The sequence below is a fragment of the Passer domesticus genome, chromosome 7, assembly GCF_036417665.1.
Source record: "Passer domesticus isolate bPasDom1 chromosome 7, bPasDom1.hap1, whole genome shotgun sequence".
NCBI classification, from domain to species: Eukaryota; Metazoa; Chordata; class Aves; order Passeriformes; family Passeridae; genus Passer; species Passer domesticus.
Window position 1 is genome coordinate 9,249,846 of NC_087480.1, and position 14,313 is coordinate 9,264,158.

Here is a 14,313-nt window from a genome sequence, read left to right on the forward strand (position 1 = left end):
TTTCAGACATTAAGTTTCCTTGAGAGTTTAAAATGTCAATCTGTTCTTAGTTGATAGATTAATGAAGCTTATTATAGGCTATGTTAATTTAATATGTATATGTAGATCTGCATCTATAAGTAACATGGAAACATGTTTTAACATGTCATTTATGTAATGACAGGTAAAACACTTGTCAGTGTTTCAGCTGTTGATGAGAGGAGTTGAAAAATTGTCCACAAATTCTTTCCTGGGCAGATAGAGCCTCCCTGGTTTGTTAGGGGATTTAGAAAGAACTTTCCTTGTGGACAGAGGAAGGGAAAAAAGGTAAATTGTCAATACATCCAGTGAGCATTCTGTCCATAATGTTGTACCACCTAGCATGAGACCAGTCTAAGGTGATTCCCATTAAAATGCAGTATTTGAGGTTTTATTCATTCTTGTCTGTACTCGAGGTTGACATTACTACAAGAAACTGCTTTAATGTTTAAAAAATCCAAGCAACCCGCAGACCAATCCCCAGACATTAATTACATAGAATGCTAGAAATGCACCTTGAGAGAAATCCATGCCAGCTGTGGGGAAAAAAAGGCAAAATGATAAACCCTTCAGTGATATGCATAAAGACATTTTGAAAACTGGATTCCTTTGTCAGATTTATTTTTATACCAGGAGGAAACTTTGTCTTTTAGAGTTGGGCTGCAGCTGGTCTGTGTAAATGGTATTTCTGTTATTCACAAGAAAGCAGACTAAACAGAAAATGTGAGTTATTAATTTGTGCAAGATAAAGAGGAACAATCCCTTTTAATACTTAATTAGATTAAGTGGAGTCTTTACCGTTTGGAATACTTATTTGCAATGTGCATGAGGTGAAAACTGTGTATTAATTCATATTTCTCTATTTGCTTTGTGTAATTGTCTTATAAAAACTTGGTTGCAAATAAATATATACTAATTTTGGAAAATAAAAAGACTGGCAGGCAGACAAATTGAGTGCGGAACCCACCTTGTTTGCACATTATTGGAAATAGTGAAGTTCCTCATTGTTAGGTGAAGTGCAATAAAGAGCTGAGCATCTATTGCTTATGGAAGATACAGAGAAGAATCCAGATTTCACTCCTGTGACATTGAGATAAAGGAGGGAAATGCAGAAATGTTTGTTTAACTTTGAACACATGAAGAGAACAAATCTGAGTAATGCAGTGCCAGTGGAGTGTGTGGGGTTTTTTTTTGGTTTTTTTTTTCCCAAAGTCACATTGACAATGACATTCTTTCACTCTGGGAATTAAAGACAAAATGTTTTTACTACGTGTGTTTTGTATGGGATAGGCAGCTGAAATCCTTGTCCCACTTTGTGTTGTGACACTGCTAAGGAATGACTCCTTTTGGTGTAACACCAAGCAGCTTATACCAGTAAGGCACATGGTTACATTTTAAAGTCATTTCCTCTGCTCCACTTGAGATTCTACAATTGTTTTTTTCCTGCTGCTCTGGGAATCTGTGTTAGAGTTTTAAATACACATAGTGGCTTTAAAGAAGAAACCCAGTAATGGTTGTTTGGTTTGTTTAGATGCTGCCCTGCACATTGCAATTGAAGTTATTGAAGTCAGTATTTTGCTGTCCTTATAGCCTGTTATAAAATTGTAGTACTTGGGGCTGGGTTGAAGGGGTTGTTCACCTTTAATAAAAAGCTTGGATTATTTCTGTAACTTTGGCTTCACGTTGGGTGGCATCTCTGTGGTAAACACCTATGACTTGCCCTTACGACACAGAAAAGTGTAATGGGGGGAAATGGTACATTTAAAGTGCTGTAGGATCAAGGGTTTGTGGCCTCTGTTTGTGACAGGGTGGCAGAGAGTGACACCAGATCTGCAGGGTTGTATAAGGCTCTGAACTGTGTTTATTACTTTCTGTCAAGGACAGGTATTGAAAGAGGAGAGCACAGGCTGTGCTGAGGCAGAAAAGAAGCCCTATCCAGCATCTCTGGAGGGAAGTCCTGTGACTTCCACACCCCCATAGGTGTGGTTATGTATCAGGGACAGTCCTTGGCAGGTCAGAGAGGCACGGGGAGCAATCTCAGATGCAGCAGTTCCACTACTCAGCTCTGCTCTTTCAGATATGATCATCAGCTCAATGCAGGGAACAGATCTGCTGCCTTGCACCTTTTAAATGAGGTTTCCAGTGTGCCTTACTTTTGGTGTCAGGGCTGATGACAGTATCTCATTGTGGGTTGTGTCTCTGTTGCCTGCACCAATTATGGACCGTGACACCCCCCATTCCTACTGAGACTGAACTCTTCTAACTTTATCATGCTTAATTTATCTGATAGGCTGTAGTTTGTTTTGATGTTTCTGTTTATGACAGTCAGTTCCCTTCATAAAGAAGCAGAGTTGCTCCGGTGCTAATGATGCATCACTGTGTGTACAGGCTAGCAGTGGAGCAGCATTTAAATGCCAACCTTCAGAAAGAACTTTGTGGCAATCTAAACTTGGTATTCACAACCCAACAGTATGGAAACGACCCTGGGGTCGTGTAATGCAACACCATGGGGTGCACCAGAAAACACAGATACTGTGAGAGGTGAGCAGCTGAGCTGGAAATGTAGCTGCTGAATTCAAGCTGCCAAATCAGCTTAGTGGGGGGAGATGTAAACCATTTTTCACAGATTGAAATGAATTGCTGTAGGTTGTGATGTCCCTGACCTTTAAATATTTTTGACAGTAGAGCATAACCTGTTCTCATGAGAAGAAAATCCCCATCACAAAAGGACACCTTACATTATTCAATTCTTTGGTGTGTGTGGATAAGTAATTTTATTTGGAAAAGTTGGTATGATTTCATCATGAGGATGCCCTCTGCTTTAATTTAATCTCCCTGACCTAAGTTCAAATCCATCACACATTGTATCAACTGCAAATAATTCCTTTGTAAAGATTGTCAGAAGTGAAATAAGGTTAAGTCAAAACCCTACAGCTCTGCAGAATGCTTGACTAGCGCATATGAAGGGGTGATTGGCAATTGCTGGCCCAAGGGTCAGTTTTAAATTGTCCTTGCAAGAGTTGTCATCCTCAATCAAAGCTACAGCTCAAAGACAAGGAAATTAGAGGAATGCCTGTATGAGTTGATCTCAACTTGAAAATTCTCAACTAGAGTGTAAAAGTTGGAGGTGATAATTTAACAAATACAGAAATATAACTTTCTCTCCACTTGAATGGTAATGATTAATATCACAAACTACTTTCACACTGATTTTTATCTTCTGATTTAGCTTTAAGTCCTGGTTTCAGTTGGGATAGAGTTAATTTTATTTTTAGTAGCTGGTACTGTGACATGTTCTGAATCTAGTCTGACAATAATGTTGGTAACACACTGATGCTTTAGCTGCTACTCAGTAGTGCTCACTCAGCCAAGGACTTCTCAGAGCTCACGCTCTGCAGGGAGCAGGAGCACAGGGAGCCAGGAGAGAGCATGGCCAGGACAGCTGACCCAAACTGGCTCAAACTGGTATTTGCCATACCACAGAAGTGTGTCCAGTTTATAAACTGGGGAGTTGCTCAGAGGCCACTGTTTCCTGCTCAGGGCTGGCCTGGGCATCAGCCAGCAGATATGAGCAACTGTATTGTGCTTCAATTGCATTTCTTGGGTTGTATTTCTGTCTCTCAGTCTCCTTTTCATCATCGTTACCATTATATTTTATTTTAATTGTTATAGTGTTATTAGCTCAACTCATGAGGTTTATATTTTTGATTTCCCTCCCCATCCCACTGAGGGCAGGGGAGTGAGTGGCTCTGTAGTACTGAGTTGCTAACTGGGTTTAAATCACAACATCTTATTAGATGAAATTTTTAAAATAGTCAGATACTAGGAATTTAGGTGATGAGTTGGTTTTCAAAGCATAGCAGAGGATAAACAACCAAGTCTGCCTGACCAGCAGTAGGACTTCAGCCTGGTTGGATGTTAGGGTTAGAGGAAAGCGGGTTCTTAGCTTGTACCTTTGAGTTGACAAAATATTTATGAAGACAAAAGTCAGTAATCTCTTAGCCTGTAGAGTCTTGCAAATGCCTTGGTTGTTGCTGTGTTGCTGGTGGTTTTTTTTGGTTTTGTTTGTTTGTTTTTGGGGAATTTGCTGTTTGTCTGTTTGTTTTGGTTTTGGATGAGAATAATTCTGTGCTTTTATTTTGGAATGCAAATTTTATTTTGAAGAAGAATTGTGAAACTCGTGGGTTAAAATAAGGTGTCTTTATGTAACAAATGTACAGTCAACATAGAGGTGTTATGTGCTCCAAGTGGAAGTATCAACTGGCATTCTGCAAATACTCACAGCTGATGAGTTTGCATTTAGGGACAGCTTCTTCCTGGCTTTTAGTCAAAGGTCAGTATTAAAAGATCTAAATCCTGCCTGTATTAGGAAGGGGGAAGTACTTCAGCATAACACCACTGCAGCTGTCCTGGTGCTGCCTTTCTATAGTCACCCCCTGTCTTGCCTTTTTTGTGCTAGAATTAATCTCCTACCTTGTCTCTGGAAGAGCAGGAAAAGGCACCAATGAGTTATCAGTGAGCTGAATTTCATCAGCCATTAACAAAAACAACAAACAAACAAACCCCCATTTACAGAGCTCAGTTTCACTAATGTAAGAATTGTGGAAACTTGACTCTCAAGAAAGGGGAAACTAAGGGCTAGGAAACAATAAGAAGGACTACATTTCTCTTTCTCTCTGTTTTTGAATAATAGTACAGGAAATCAAGTACCATATTCTTTACCATATTCTTTCTGCATATATGTAAGATCATTGGAAAGTCTTGTGCAGTATATCCAGCTGCTTTTATGAGCTTCCCTTCAATGTCTCTTTCAAAGTTAAATCTAACTTGACACCTTTCTCAGTGACCATAAATTTAGTTTGTAAGAGAGTCTAGAAGCCTTTGATACTGATATTGCGTTGCTGCAATTACTGCCCATGGTCCTCAGGCCATTCTAAAATAAAAAGGGCTGCATACTTTGCTTTTAAGTTAATCCCTTAGGGGCTCAATCAGTTGGATTTCTGAATCCTGTGCTTGGCAGTGAAGCTGATTAAATTCTGCCTGTATCAAGGCTGTGCACACTGGGTTCAAAACCTAGGTGCAATGTCATGTTCTCATAGTGAAGTTTATGATAGCAAATTTTGATCTTTCAGAATCGAGGTTTAAAAAACCCCCAAAATAGGTCTTTCAAGAGTATGAGAAGGTATGTGTGGAGCTGAGCAGTAAGTTATTTTAAAAAATTATAGATCCAGAGGTACGAGGCACAGACCTTTAGGTCACATCAAGTTACTTCTTTAAGTGTGTTTTTGTAGAGGAACAGAAGTTGCATGTAGGAAAATGGTCCAGGCAACAAGGGGATATCAGGTTGAAGCAGATGTAGAGTGCATTAGCAAATTAATGTCCACAGTTTGAGGCACATTTCTGTTGCTTTCTTTGCAGTACAAGGAAATGCAGTAAATTGCCCCAGAGTTAATTCTTTGTAATTAGAACACAGAGAAAGTATTTCTGACTGTCCTGAGGGCTACCAGTAGCCAATGCTTAGAGTATAATGTTGCATCCAGTTTTCAAAATGAATGATAGAAAAACCTGCAGACCTTTCTTATCAATTCAATGTAAGTTTCCAAGACTCTCATGATCTTTCTCACTTTGAGATTATCTGCATTAGCTTTTATATGACATTTTCAGGCTTTTTTAATATCCTCCATTTCCAGTACCACAGACTCCCATGCTCCACCCTCCTGTTATATCAGAATGTCTGGAAGTGGCCTAGATTACTGTTATTATTTTGGATTAGGAAAGAAACATGCTGTTTTTCCTCCAATTGCTCTCATAAATTATTACTGTCAAGTAATAGGAAGCAATGTATCCTTGGAAATGAAAGGGACGGAACTGTTAAAAATAATCCACTCCTCAGTAATTGTGGTGTACATCTCCAAGTCTTGCAGCCAGGGCCTTGAGCCAAACAAGAATAAGAGGTGGGTAAATGGGAAAGAAGATTTTAACCACTTTTCTAGTTCAGGTAATGTCTGTGGAAAATTATCAACCCAAACTAATTTACCCTAAAGGACTCCATCTAACAAAGGTTTGCCTTAAGAAAGATTGTAATGATTCTCAGTAATTCTTGAGTCCTGAGAAAAGCTTAGTCCAGTGAGTGATCATTGAATTCAATAAACATCTTCTTCTTGAGGAGTTGCTCAATAGTGCAATGATCTTACTTGCCCCAAACCAGACATACTGAATTAATACCCAAAGATTTTTGTGAGTGAATTCTGGGCAGCTCTGAGCATGAAGAGCACTGAGCTATCTTTCCTGAGTAAGTCCTTGCACTAGTGACTGCATATCTGGTTTCTGTTTTTTATTAACTTTTTAACAGAAAACTTATTGGCTGAGATATTTTCATCACTAAAGTGATTTTGAACATATATGAAGGGCTATCTATAAAAAAATGGCATTCTTAAAGGTAATGGCATACCTGAAGATAACTAGTTGTAAGGCTTTATTGTTGTCAGTGGAAAAGAAAAAATGCTTTCCAATCATCAAAAGAATGTAATCATTTCATATTCAGTATGAATATGAATGGAATTAATTGATATCTATTTCTTCACTCAGGTAGTTGAAGAAAACATGAATAGGACAGGCTGTTAAAAAAGGTAGGGGAATTTCACATTATTGCTACAGATGTATTGCCCTGAGTGACCAAAGCTGTGAATGTAGCTGTGCAATACTAAAGAAGTAACTACATGCCTTGCAGTAGTTTCAATATCTAGGATGGCCCTGACGAAGGTTTTTGCCTTGTTTTTCTGCAGTGTAAATGTGTACCCAGATTTATCCAGAATACTTGCAATTTTTCAGGTCTGAGCTCTGTTATAAAAATTGTTGGTTCCTTCTAAGCTTACAATTACTTTCTGTGCAGTTAGTGAAATAGCTTTACTGATGCCACAGTTGAGAATACCTGAAATAGCTCCAGGAATCCTGAAACTCACAAGGGAAGAAATTTCTCTCCACTAGAGGAACTTTTATTTTAGTAACTGTAATTATTTGAATTATTTTCTTAAGATTGTAAGCAAACACAACATGATTCTGCATGAAGGTGATGTAAATCCTAACTAAGCAGGGTAATACGAAACAAATGTTGAACCACATGACTTTATGCAGCTGATGAGAGAGGTGCCCCTGATTTCCTTGAATTAATCTTCAAGATGGAATAAAGAAGTACGAGACATTATTCTAAGCATGAGAAAATGCATCACTGAAATTATTTTATTATGGGAAAACAGATTTGCATTTCATACTTCTGCTTTACAGAAATAAAATGAAAAGGCAGTTCTTGTATAGCTGTGTATTTGCTTTCCAAACAAATGGGATCCCATTCAGTCTCAGCTCTCTTCTAATTCTCGCTCATGCTGATGCAGATGCAGATTGACCTTTTGCTCCAAAATTTAAAATCAAAATGCAGCTCCTCTCTGTGGACACAGATGGATCCAGAATGGATGATAAGGTACTTGGAAATAACAGCATCGTTTACATACAATTGTACGTAAGAGATATAAGGTCAAAGCTGCATCTAAATTCAGTTTCTGGTTCGGGGCAAGATTGCACTTGTTCAGACATCTGACAAATACAGCATTGGAAGTTGATTTTTCATGTTCCTTCATTTTTTTTCTTTCCTCAATGTAAAAATATTTTGCAACATAAATAACTAAAAATACAGGAAGCAATTTTTCAGTGGAGCACAGTATGTCTGGGTTTCTAAGGGCAGGCAACAAGCAGCCATGTTCACAAAGTGCTGCATGAAGGTCTTTCAGTGGGTGTCTACAATACATCCAAGCCCCCCTAATTCCTTAATAATTGGATTCAAAGTAATGACTCACAGTGATGTCAGGGTTAAACATACAAAAATGTTTTCAAGCCTGTTGGGGGTATATGAGGATTTTAGAGTCTCTTACTCATGTTTTTGACAGCTCTGACAATTGCTTGTATCACTTTCATGACCTCCTGTGTTGGTTTGGGTACAGCACTGCATGACCATTACCACAACTATAGCACTCAGTTTTAGGGATTTGACTGATTTTATGTTAATGTATCTTGAAACGTGAAGTCCCATATTCCACTCTAAACCTGGGATTTCTATTCTTTGAATTCTATGATCTCTGGATGTACAAATGAAAAGATTTCTGCCCCTGAGCTGATTAATATCTTTCCATCTGTTTTCTTTTTCCTGTAAGAATGCACTGAGTATTCTCTGCATCAAACACTTTAGTTCCATTTTTATTAAAGCAGGAGTGAATAAATACTCTTTCCTAACATAAATCTGACCCTTACACTTCTCCATTTCCTTATATAAGTAATATTTCATATGCCTTATATCCTTTCTACCACTAGCCCTGGACAGTATGGGCAGATGAGCATTGTGGATGGTCATCATTATTTCTCTCTGGCTTTGCTGCCAAGCGTTGGAGGAATGTGTAGGATGTCTCAGCAATGATGTAGCAGATAGTGAGCCAGGGAATAGAACAGACCTGCAACCAACTACTACTGAATGGATGTGGGAGGAACCTTTCATCCTGTGAAAAGTAGCTGAACTTCTTTATTTTGTGAGGTGTTTCTTCTTCCTCCTACGTACCTCTCTCCCTTTCATTCCTGTAACAAATACTGAATCTTTATGGTGTGTGTACAAATTTTTGGGGAGGTTTTTGTGTTGCAAAAACATTTTCTAGTCTTTAACTAGTTGTATTTAATGGTTTCAGGCTGTAGGATTTTATTGCTATGTCCTCTGTGCTACTTGTTTTGATGCTCTTTTCCTCAGTGTTTAATGTTTATTTATGAGTTGATGGACTGACCAGTCCAACAAGTGAGAAGTTGTTCAGCCTTGTCCTCAGCTATTGCCAGGAGCTATTGCCAGGATTCATGTTCTGCCTGTTCTCTCATGCTCTTCTGTGGGTCAAGCAGGCTGGCCTGTGCTTTGGATTAGCAGGGTGAGCAGAGGAGTTGGCCAAGGGAAGAGATCCAAGCCTTTGGTGATACATCTGCTTCCTTCTGCTGTGTCACTGACACAGGGCAATAGGAAATACCTGCTTGTTCAAACATGCAGACTGGGTTCTGGACATCAAATACAGACAGAAATCCCTATGTTGGGGTGAATGATATTTAACTGATAAGGACAACAGTATAATCTACTATGGTCTTTGCACTTATTCTGCATACTTATGCTATGCAGAATTAGGTTTGTGTAAAAGATTACTTCTAGAAGCCGTGCCTCTTAATGGAAGTAAGTTAACTTCTGGTTGTTGAGGGAATCCTCAGTTTTGCTGAATTGAGATGTTTTTGCATCTGGAGTTTGTGGACCAATTGTATAAAAGCTTTTTAGGTATAGCCTTTAATGATAACATTCTTTTTTTCATTAAGCTATTTATCTTTTGGCTTAAAAATGGTTAAGGGTGGATTACACATCTAAACTCATGAGGGGAAAAAAGTATGAGAGAAGATATTGCAAAATCAAATGTTTGCTGTAAGCATTAAGTATTTCAGGTGCCTATCAAGACTTCAGGACTGGAAGCATGTTTTTAAGGTGCTTTATGAGCTCTTACAAGAACAAAGTCCTTCCCATGATTATATGCTCCTTTTCAATGATGTCTTTGCTTTAAGTTTATTTGGAGGGTTTGTATGCTTTGCGTTTTTGTTTGTCTGTTTTTGTTTGGGTTTTTTTTTGGTATTTACTGTATTGTTCAGAATTCTGTTTATAAAATTAATCCTTAAAACAGCACATTTGTATAAGTGCTACGTGAAAAAATTCACACTGAATTTGTCTCAGTATGTTTTGTTCAAATTGATTACCAGTTATTTTCTGGATCATCTGCTTAGACTGAAGGTGTTAGAAATGTACTTTTTCAGAAATATTATTTTGGGTTGCAGAGCAATGCAGATTTTGATTTGGTGTAACAGCAGTGTCTCATTTACAGAGTGTGACTGGCATTTAAGATCTTCTAAGCAGAGTAAAACCTTAGATTAATCCTTCTAAGCAATCCTGTGAGAACCACCCTGTTTGCATTTTGCAGTCAGGCAGGAGGAGAATGCCACACCACTTGCCACAGGCAGGGAGCGAGAGGTAAAGTGGGGATTGGAGTTTGAAAGCTCCTGGCTCTCCAGCCTGTGCTCAACCCAGCAGACATCACTGACTCTTCTAATCAAACCTCTGAAACTACAATATCTTACCATCTGTTGTGCAAATTTCCTCGGGGAACTTCAGAAGTCTCTTTTACATCTCAGGCTCTCTGAAAACTGTATTTAAAAAAAAAAAAGATAAAAGTGAAAAAAAAAAAAGCATAGAAATCATGCATTTATTTTTTAGGGTGCTGGTTTGGGTGTTGGAACAGGTTTATTTTTGAGGAAAGCCAAAGGTGTTTCCTACAGAGCACTTCAAATTGCACTTTAGGCAAAATGATTATTTTTCATGATGAAAAGAAAAGAGAAAAAACCCAGCTTAATTATTTCCATCTTCCAATCACCTCTGTCACACTCCTCTTGATTCAGTGACTTGCCAGAATTTACCCATTGGCACAACATTTATTTTTAGACATGTCACTAGATTTCAAGCAAAGCTCACTGGTGCATACAAATTATTCATTTAAGCATTGATTTGAAAACAATAATAATAGCAATGTACAGTTCTTTAACAATTTGTCAGGAAATCATTCAATGCAGTCATTCTGGAAGCAGTAATTGTGAGCAGTCTTTTATTGTTGACCATTCAGATTTGAATGACAGCAGGCAATGCAAGCCACAAATAAAGAAAAGCAGGAATTGAAGTGCTTGTTCTGCCCTGGCATGCAGAGGTTCCCTCAAACACCAGCTGCAGCAGCCAGAGCCCTGGAGCTGGGTGTTGGAAAGCACTTGCTCCATCTCCACTGCTGCTTTGCAGCACTCTTGTCTCACAGCCAGTCTGCACAGAGGGAGCAGTTCATGTGCTGGGGTTGGGTGGAGGGCGTTTTTTACCCCTCATTGCTCATTAGCAAGAGGCAGGTAAGCTCACTTCTCTCTTGATCTGTAGCCTGTAAGGTGCTAATACTTCCAAGATGCCCAGATGCTTTAATATCTTTTTCTATGCAGCAGCAAATAACAGTTTGATTAACTCTTCATAGCTGTAACACTGACCAGTGCACCTGAGTGTTGTGATGCTTCAACACCTCTGCAATGGTGGTGTCTTCACATTTTGGATGAAGTTCTGCATCCATGCCTGGTTATAAGTAACTTAACTCTCCTGCCCCCATCACTTTACTGAGGTCTCTCTTTCACCGTATCAGCTGTAGGAAGCTAACTCTCCATGTTTCTGATTGAGACAACTCTGAGCAAGGTTGTTTCTCAGGGACTGCCTTGGCTAGAAACCTTGTGCTCAGTCTGTGCAAAATGTAGGATGGGAAGGACTTAGTCTGTGTTTGGAGCCCAAATGCCTTCTGCTTTATACCTGAAGATTTGTACCTACAGGAGGCACAACTCTGTGCTGCAAGGATTTGTTAGTATTTTTCATATCTATGGGGAAAAACCTTCTCTGGATGCAGTTGACACCTAAATATCATCCAGTATTTGGTGACTATCAGATAGTGACTGTTTGCATATTGTTTGTACAATGTGCTACATAACAAACAAACAAAAAGATTTATTAATATTTGGTAGAATCCACAAGGCAGGGCAGATGGATTTTTTTAAAGGGGATGGTCTCTACATATGTGCTTCTGTTACTGCTGTCAGTAACTTATTTATGTACTTACTGCCTGTCCTCTGATAAAATAGCTGCTGACTTCATCCAGGTTTTTGTCTCAAGTGTTGTTTTTGGTCAAAGATGTGAAGCAAACCACTTTCTTAGCCAATCAAAATATTTTGGAAGGCTGTCCTAGTGACTCCACTGGAACACAAACCTCTAAATTAAGACTCTTCCTCGCAATATTGTAATAAGGAAAAAATAAATTTTTAAAAAAAGGGGAGGGACATGACTCCCTTTCTCTTAAAAATTAATGATCTGTGAATTCTGTGATAGAAGCTCTAACCTAATTAGGAGAAGAATCAACTAAGAGATGTGCTACAACAGCTAAAATGCAAGAGAGACTTTCTGCTAAAGGGATGGGATGCCAGAAATTTGTGCCTGGCACTCAAAAGAAAAGTCCAAGAGTTGTCATTCTTATGTACAAGCAGACTGTACCCAGACACCCCTCAGTGTAGTACTGAGATGCTCTGAGTTTTGTTAATTTGTTTCCAAATGTGGTTATCAGTTCTGACAGAGAGCTGCAGTTTCCATCTGCCTCTCTCTGCTGTTTCCTTTGGACAGACCTGGTGGGTGTCCAAGGGGGCTCTGGCAGATTGCAGCTGACCTGAGGGGTTGGTGTGTACAAAAAGAGGGGATGTACTTTGTTCATCCCTGTGCCTTATGTGAGCACCCATTGGGAGGAAATAGTTTTGCTGTAAATACCAGAATCTCATATTCTGGGCATGGGAGAGTGAGAAAGGGAGAGGGGGGCAGGGTGAAAGGCAGGAGAGAGAAAGAAAGAGCATATTGTAGGAGAGCATTTCTGTTTGGGATGGTTTGTGTGGGCTCTACTTTTAGGAAATTATGCTGTCTCCTGACTTAAAGAAAGTGCCTTAGAACAGGATTTCAAAACTAAAGCTGAAGTCTTAATATTACTATGTAGGAGTTTGGGCTCCCATGATGATATGTGCCTGACAGTAATATTCAAGTCCCTTAGAAATGGTACAAGTGCAACTGAGAGGAGGAACAGCTCTGCCATACTAGGTGCCATTGTTGCTCAAATTTTAGCCTACAGGAGAGAACAAGAATGCTGGTATAGCAAATATTTCAGCAAATCACATTACCAATGAAAATATTTTTACTTATTCATATTTACAAGATGGGACTTAGCACCAGCTCTCTCGTTCCTCAGTTAGTAGTGGCTTCACTGTCCTCTTGAAGGGCTGCCAGTAATTCTCACTGCCTTTTATCATTAGAATAGAGGGGAAATTTTCTTGTATCTATAGAGAGGCACAGCAAAAGCTTCTGACTTAAATTTATTTGCATAATTATGATAGAAGTTTTGTTTTGCTTCATAGCTTTGTGTTGGAGATATTTCAACAAATCCACTGTGAGGATTTAAACAGGAGAAAGCTTTGCAGAAAAACTTGTGGAAAACCTTGTTAAACATGTTATTTGGTAACCATTCTTATCATACTGGAAGACCTGGAGGGAACCAAATATACATAATGCATTGGGTTATTTGCATTTACTGACAAATGCTGCCTAATACAGTTTTTAAAGAAAGAACTCATACGTAATGTTAAACTGCATTAAAAAAACATCATTAAGGTTGCAAAATTAAGCAATCAAACATAAAGTTGTCAGTGCAACCCTGATTCAGACCCTTGTGTGCATGCATCATGATACAGTCTTTAATTACAGGATCATATACTATTTTTTTTTCCTCTTGCCTCATTCAGTGAGCAGGATGAATAGCACTCACTAAATGAGCAGCTATTCAGTATTATGTTTTCTCCATTGTCAGTGTGTGGTCCCATGCTTTATTTATGGCACACTATTGAAACTCTGCTCTGAAAAGGAAATCTAAATCTCCTCAAGGCTTTTTACAGCAGTCACCACTGCAGTGTCTGGGAGCTTCACAAGTGCTAATGATGACTTTATCTTCACAACAAGCCTGTGAGATGAAGCAGTGACAGCAACTCAGGGAAGCTGAAGCTAAAGAGAAAAGGTCAAAAGTCTTTTGCCAGCTTGTGGCGTTCAATTCAAGATCTGTAACATCTGATATTGTAGTGGCAGCATTGCACTGGAGCTGTTTGAGAGCAGTTTCTGCAAACTGAATACCTGTGTCTGTGTCCCTGCCAATCTCTCAGCCTGGTAGCACCATTCAATTCTCTGCCTGTTCTCTTGGGTCTGATTTACTATGGACTTCTCCACTACTCTCTCAGATGAGGTTCAATGCTGGCACAGGTGCCACATGGTTATGTGTAGGAAAGGATGGAGCACACTTGGTGAGAATGAGATTACACAGTATTTTAAAGACTAAAATCTGGGACTTTTGTTGAATGTATTCCATTTATAGTTCTTCAAAACTAAGTCTGGCCAACTTGGATTTTCTCTTATGAGGATAATATAGGGCAGATCTTGACCTATTGTGTGCCTACTGAATTCTGCAATTGTCATCTCTGTGGCTTTGAAAAAAAATTATTAAGAAGTTGATGGTACTGTGCTGATGTGGTGAATAGGGGAATTGAGCATACAACTAATTTCTATCCCATTTTTGTAGCCTTTTTGAGTTT

The 14,313-nt window shown here is 38.9% G+C and overlaps 1 long non-coding RNA gene across 1 annotated transcript in view; it reads left to right on the forward strand.

The window, feature by feature from the left end:
- The window catches only part of LOC135304431 (uncharacterized), a 112,138-nt gene that overhangs the window by 63,700 nt on the left and 34,125 nt on the right, over window positions 1–14,313 (forward strand). Inside the window, exon 2 of the long non-coding RNA XR_010365823.1 lies at window positions 6,607–6,647. This is a non-coding gene — a long non-coding RNA (uncharacterized LOC135304431). The remainder of the gene's footprint in view (window positions 1–6,606; window positions 6,648–14,313) is intronic.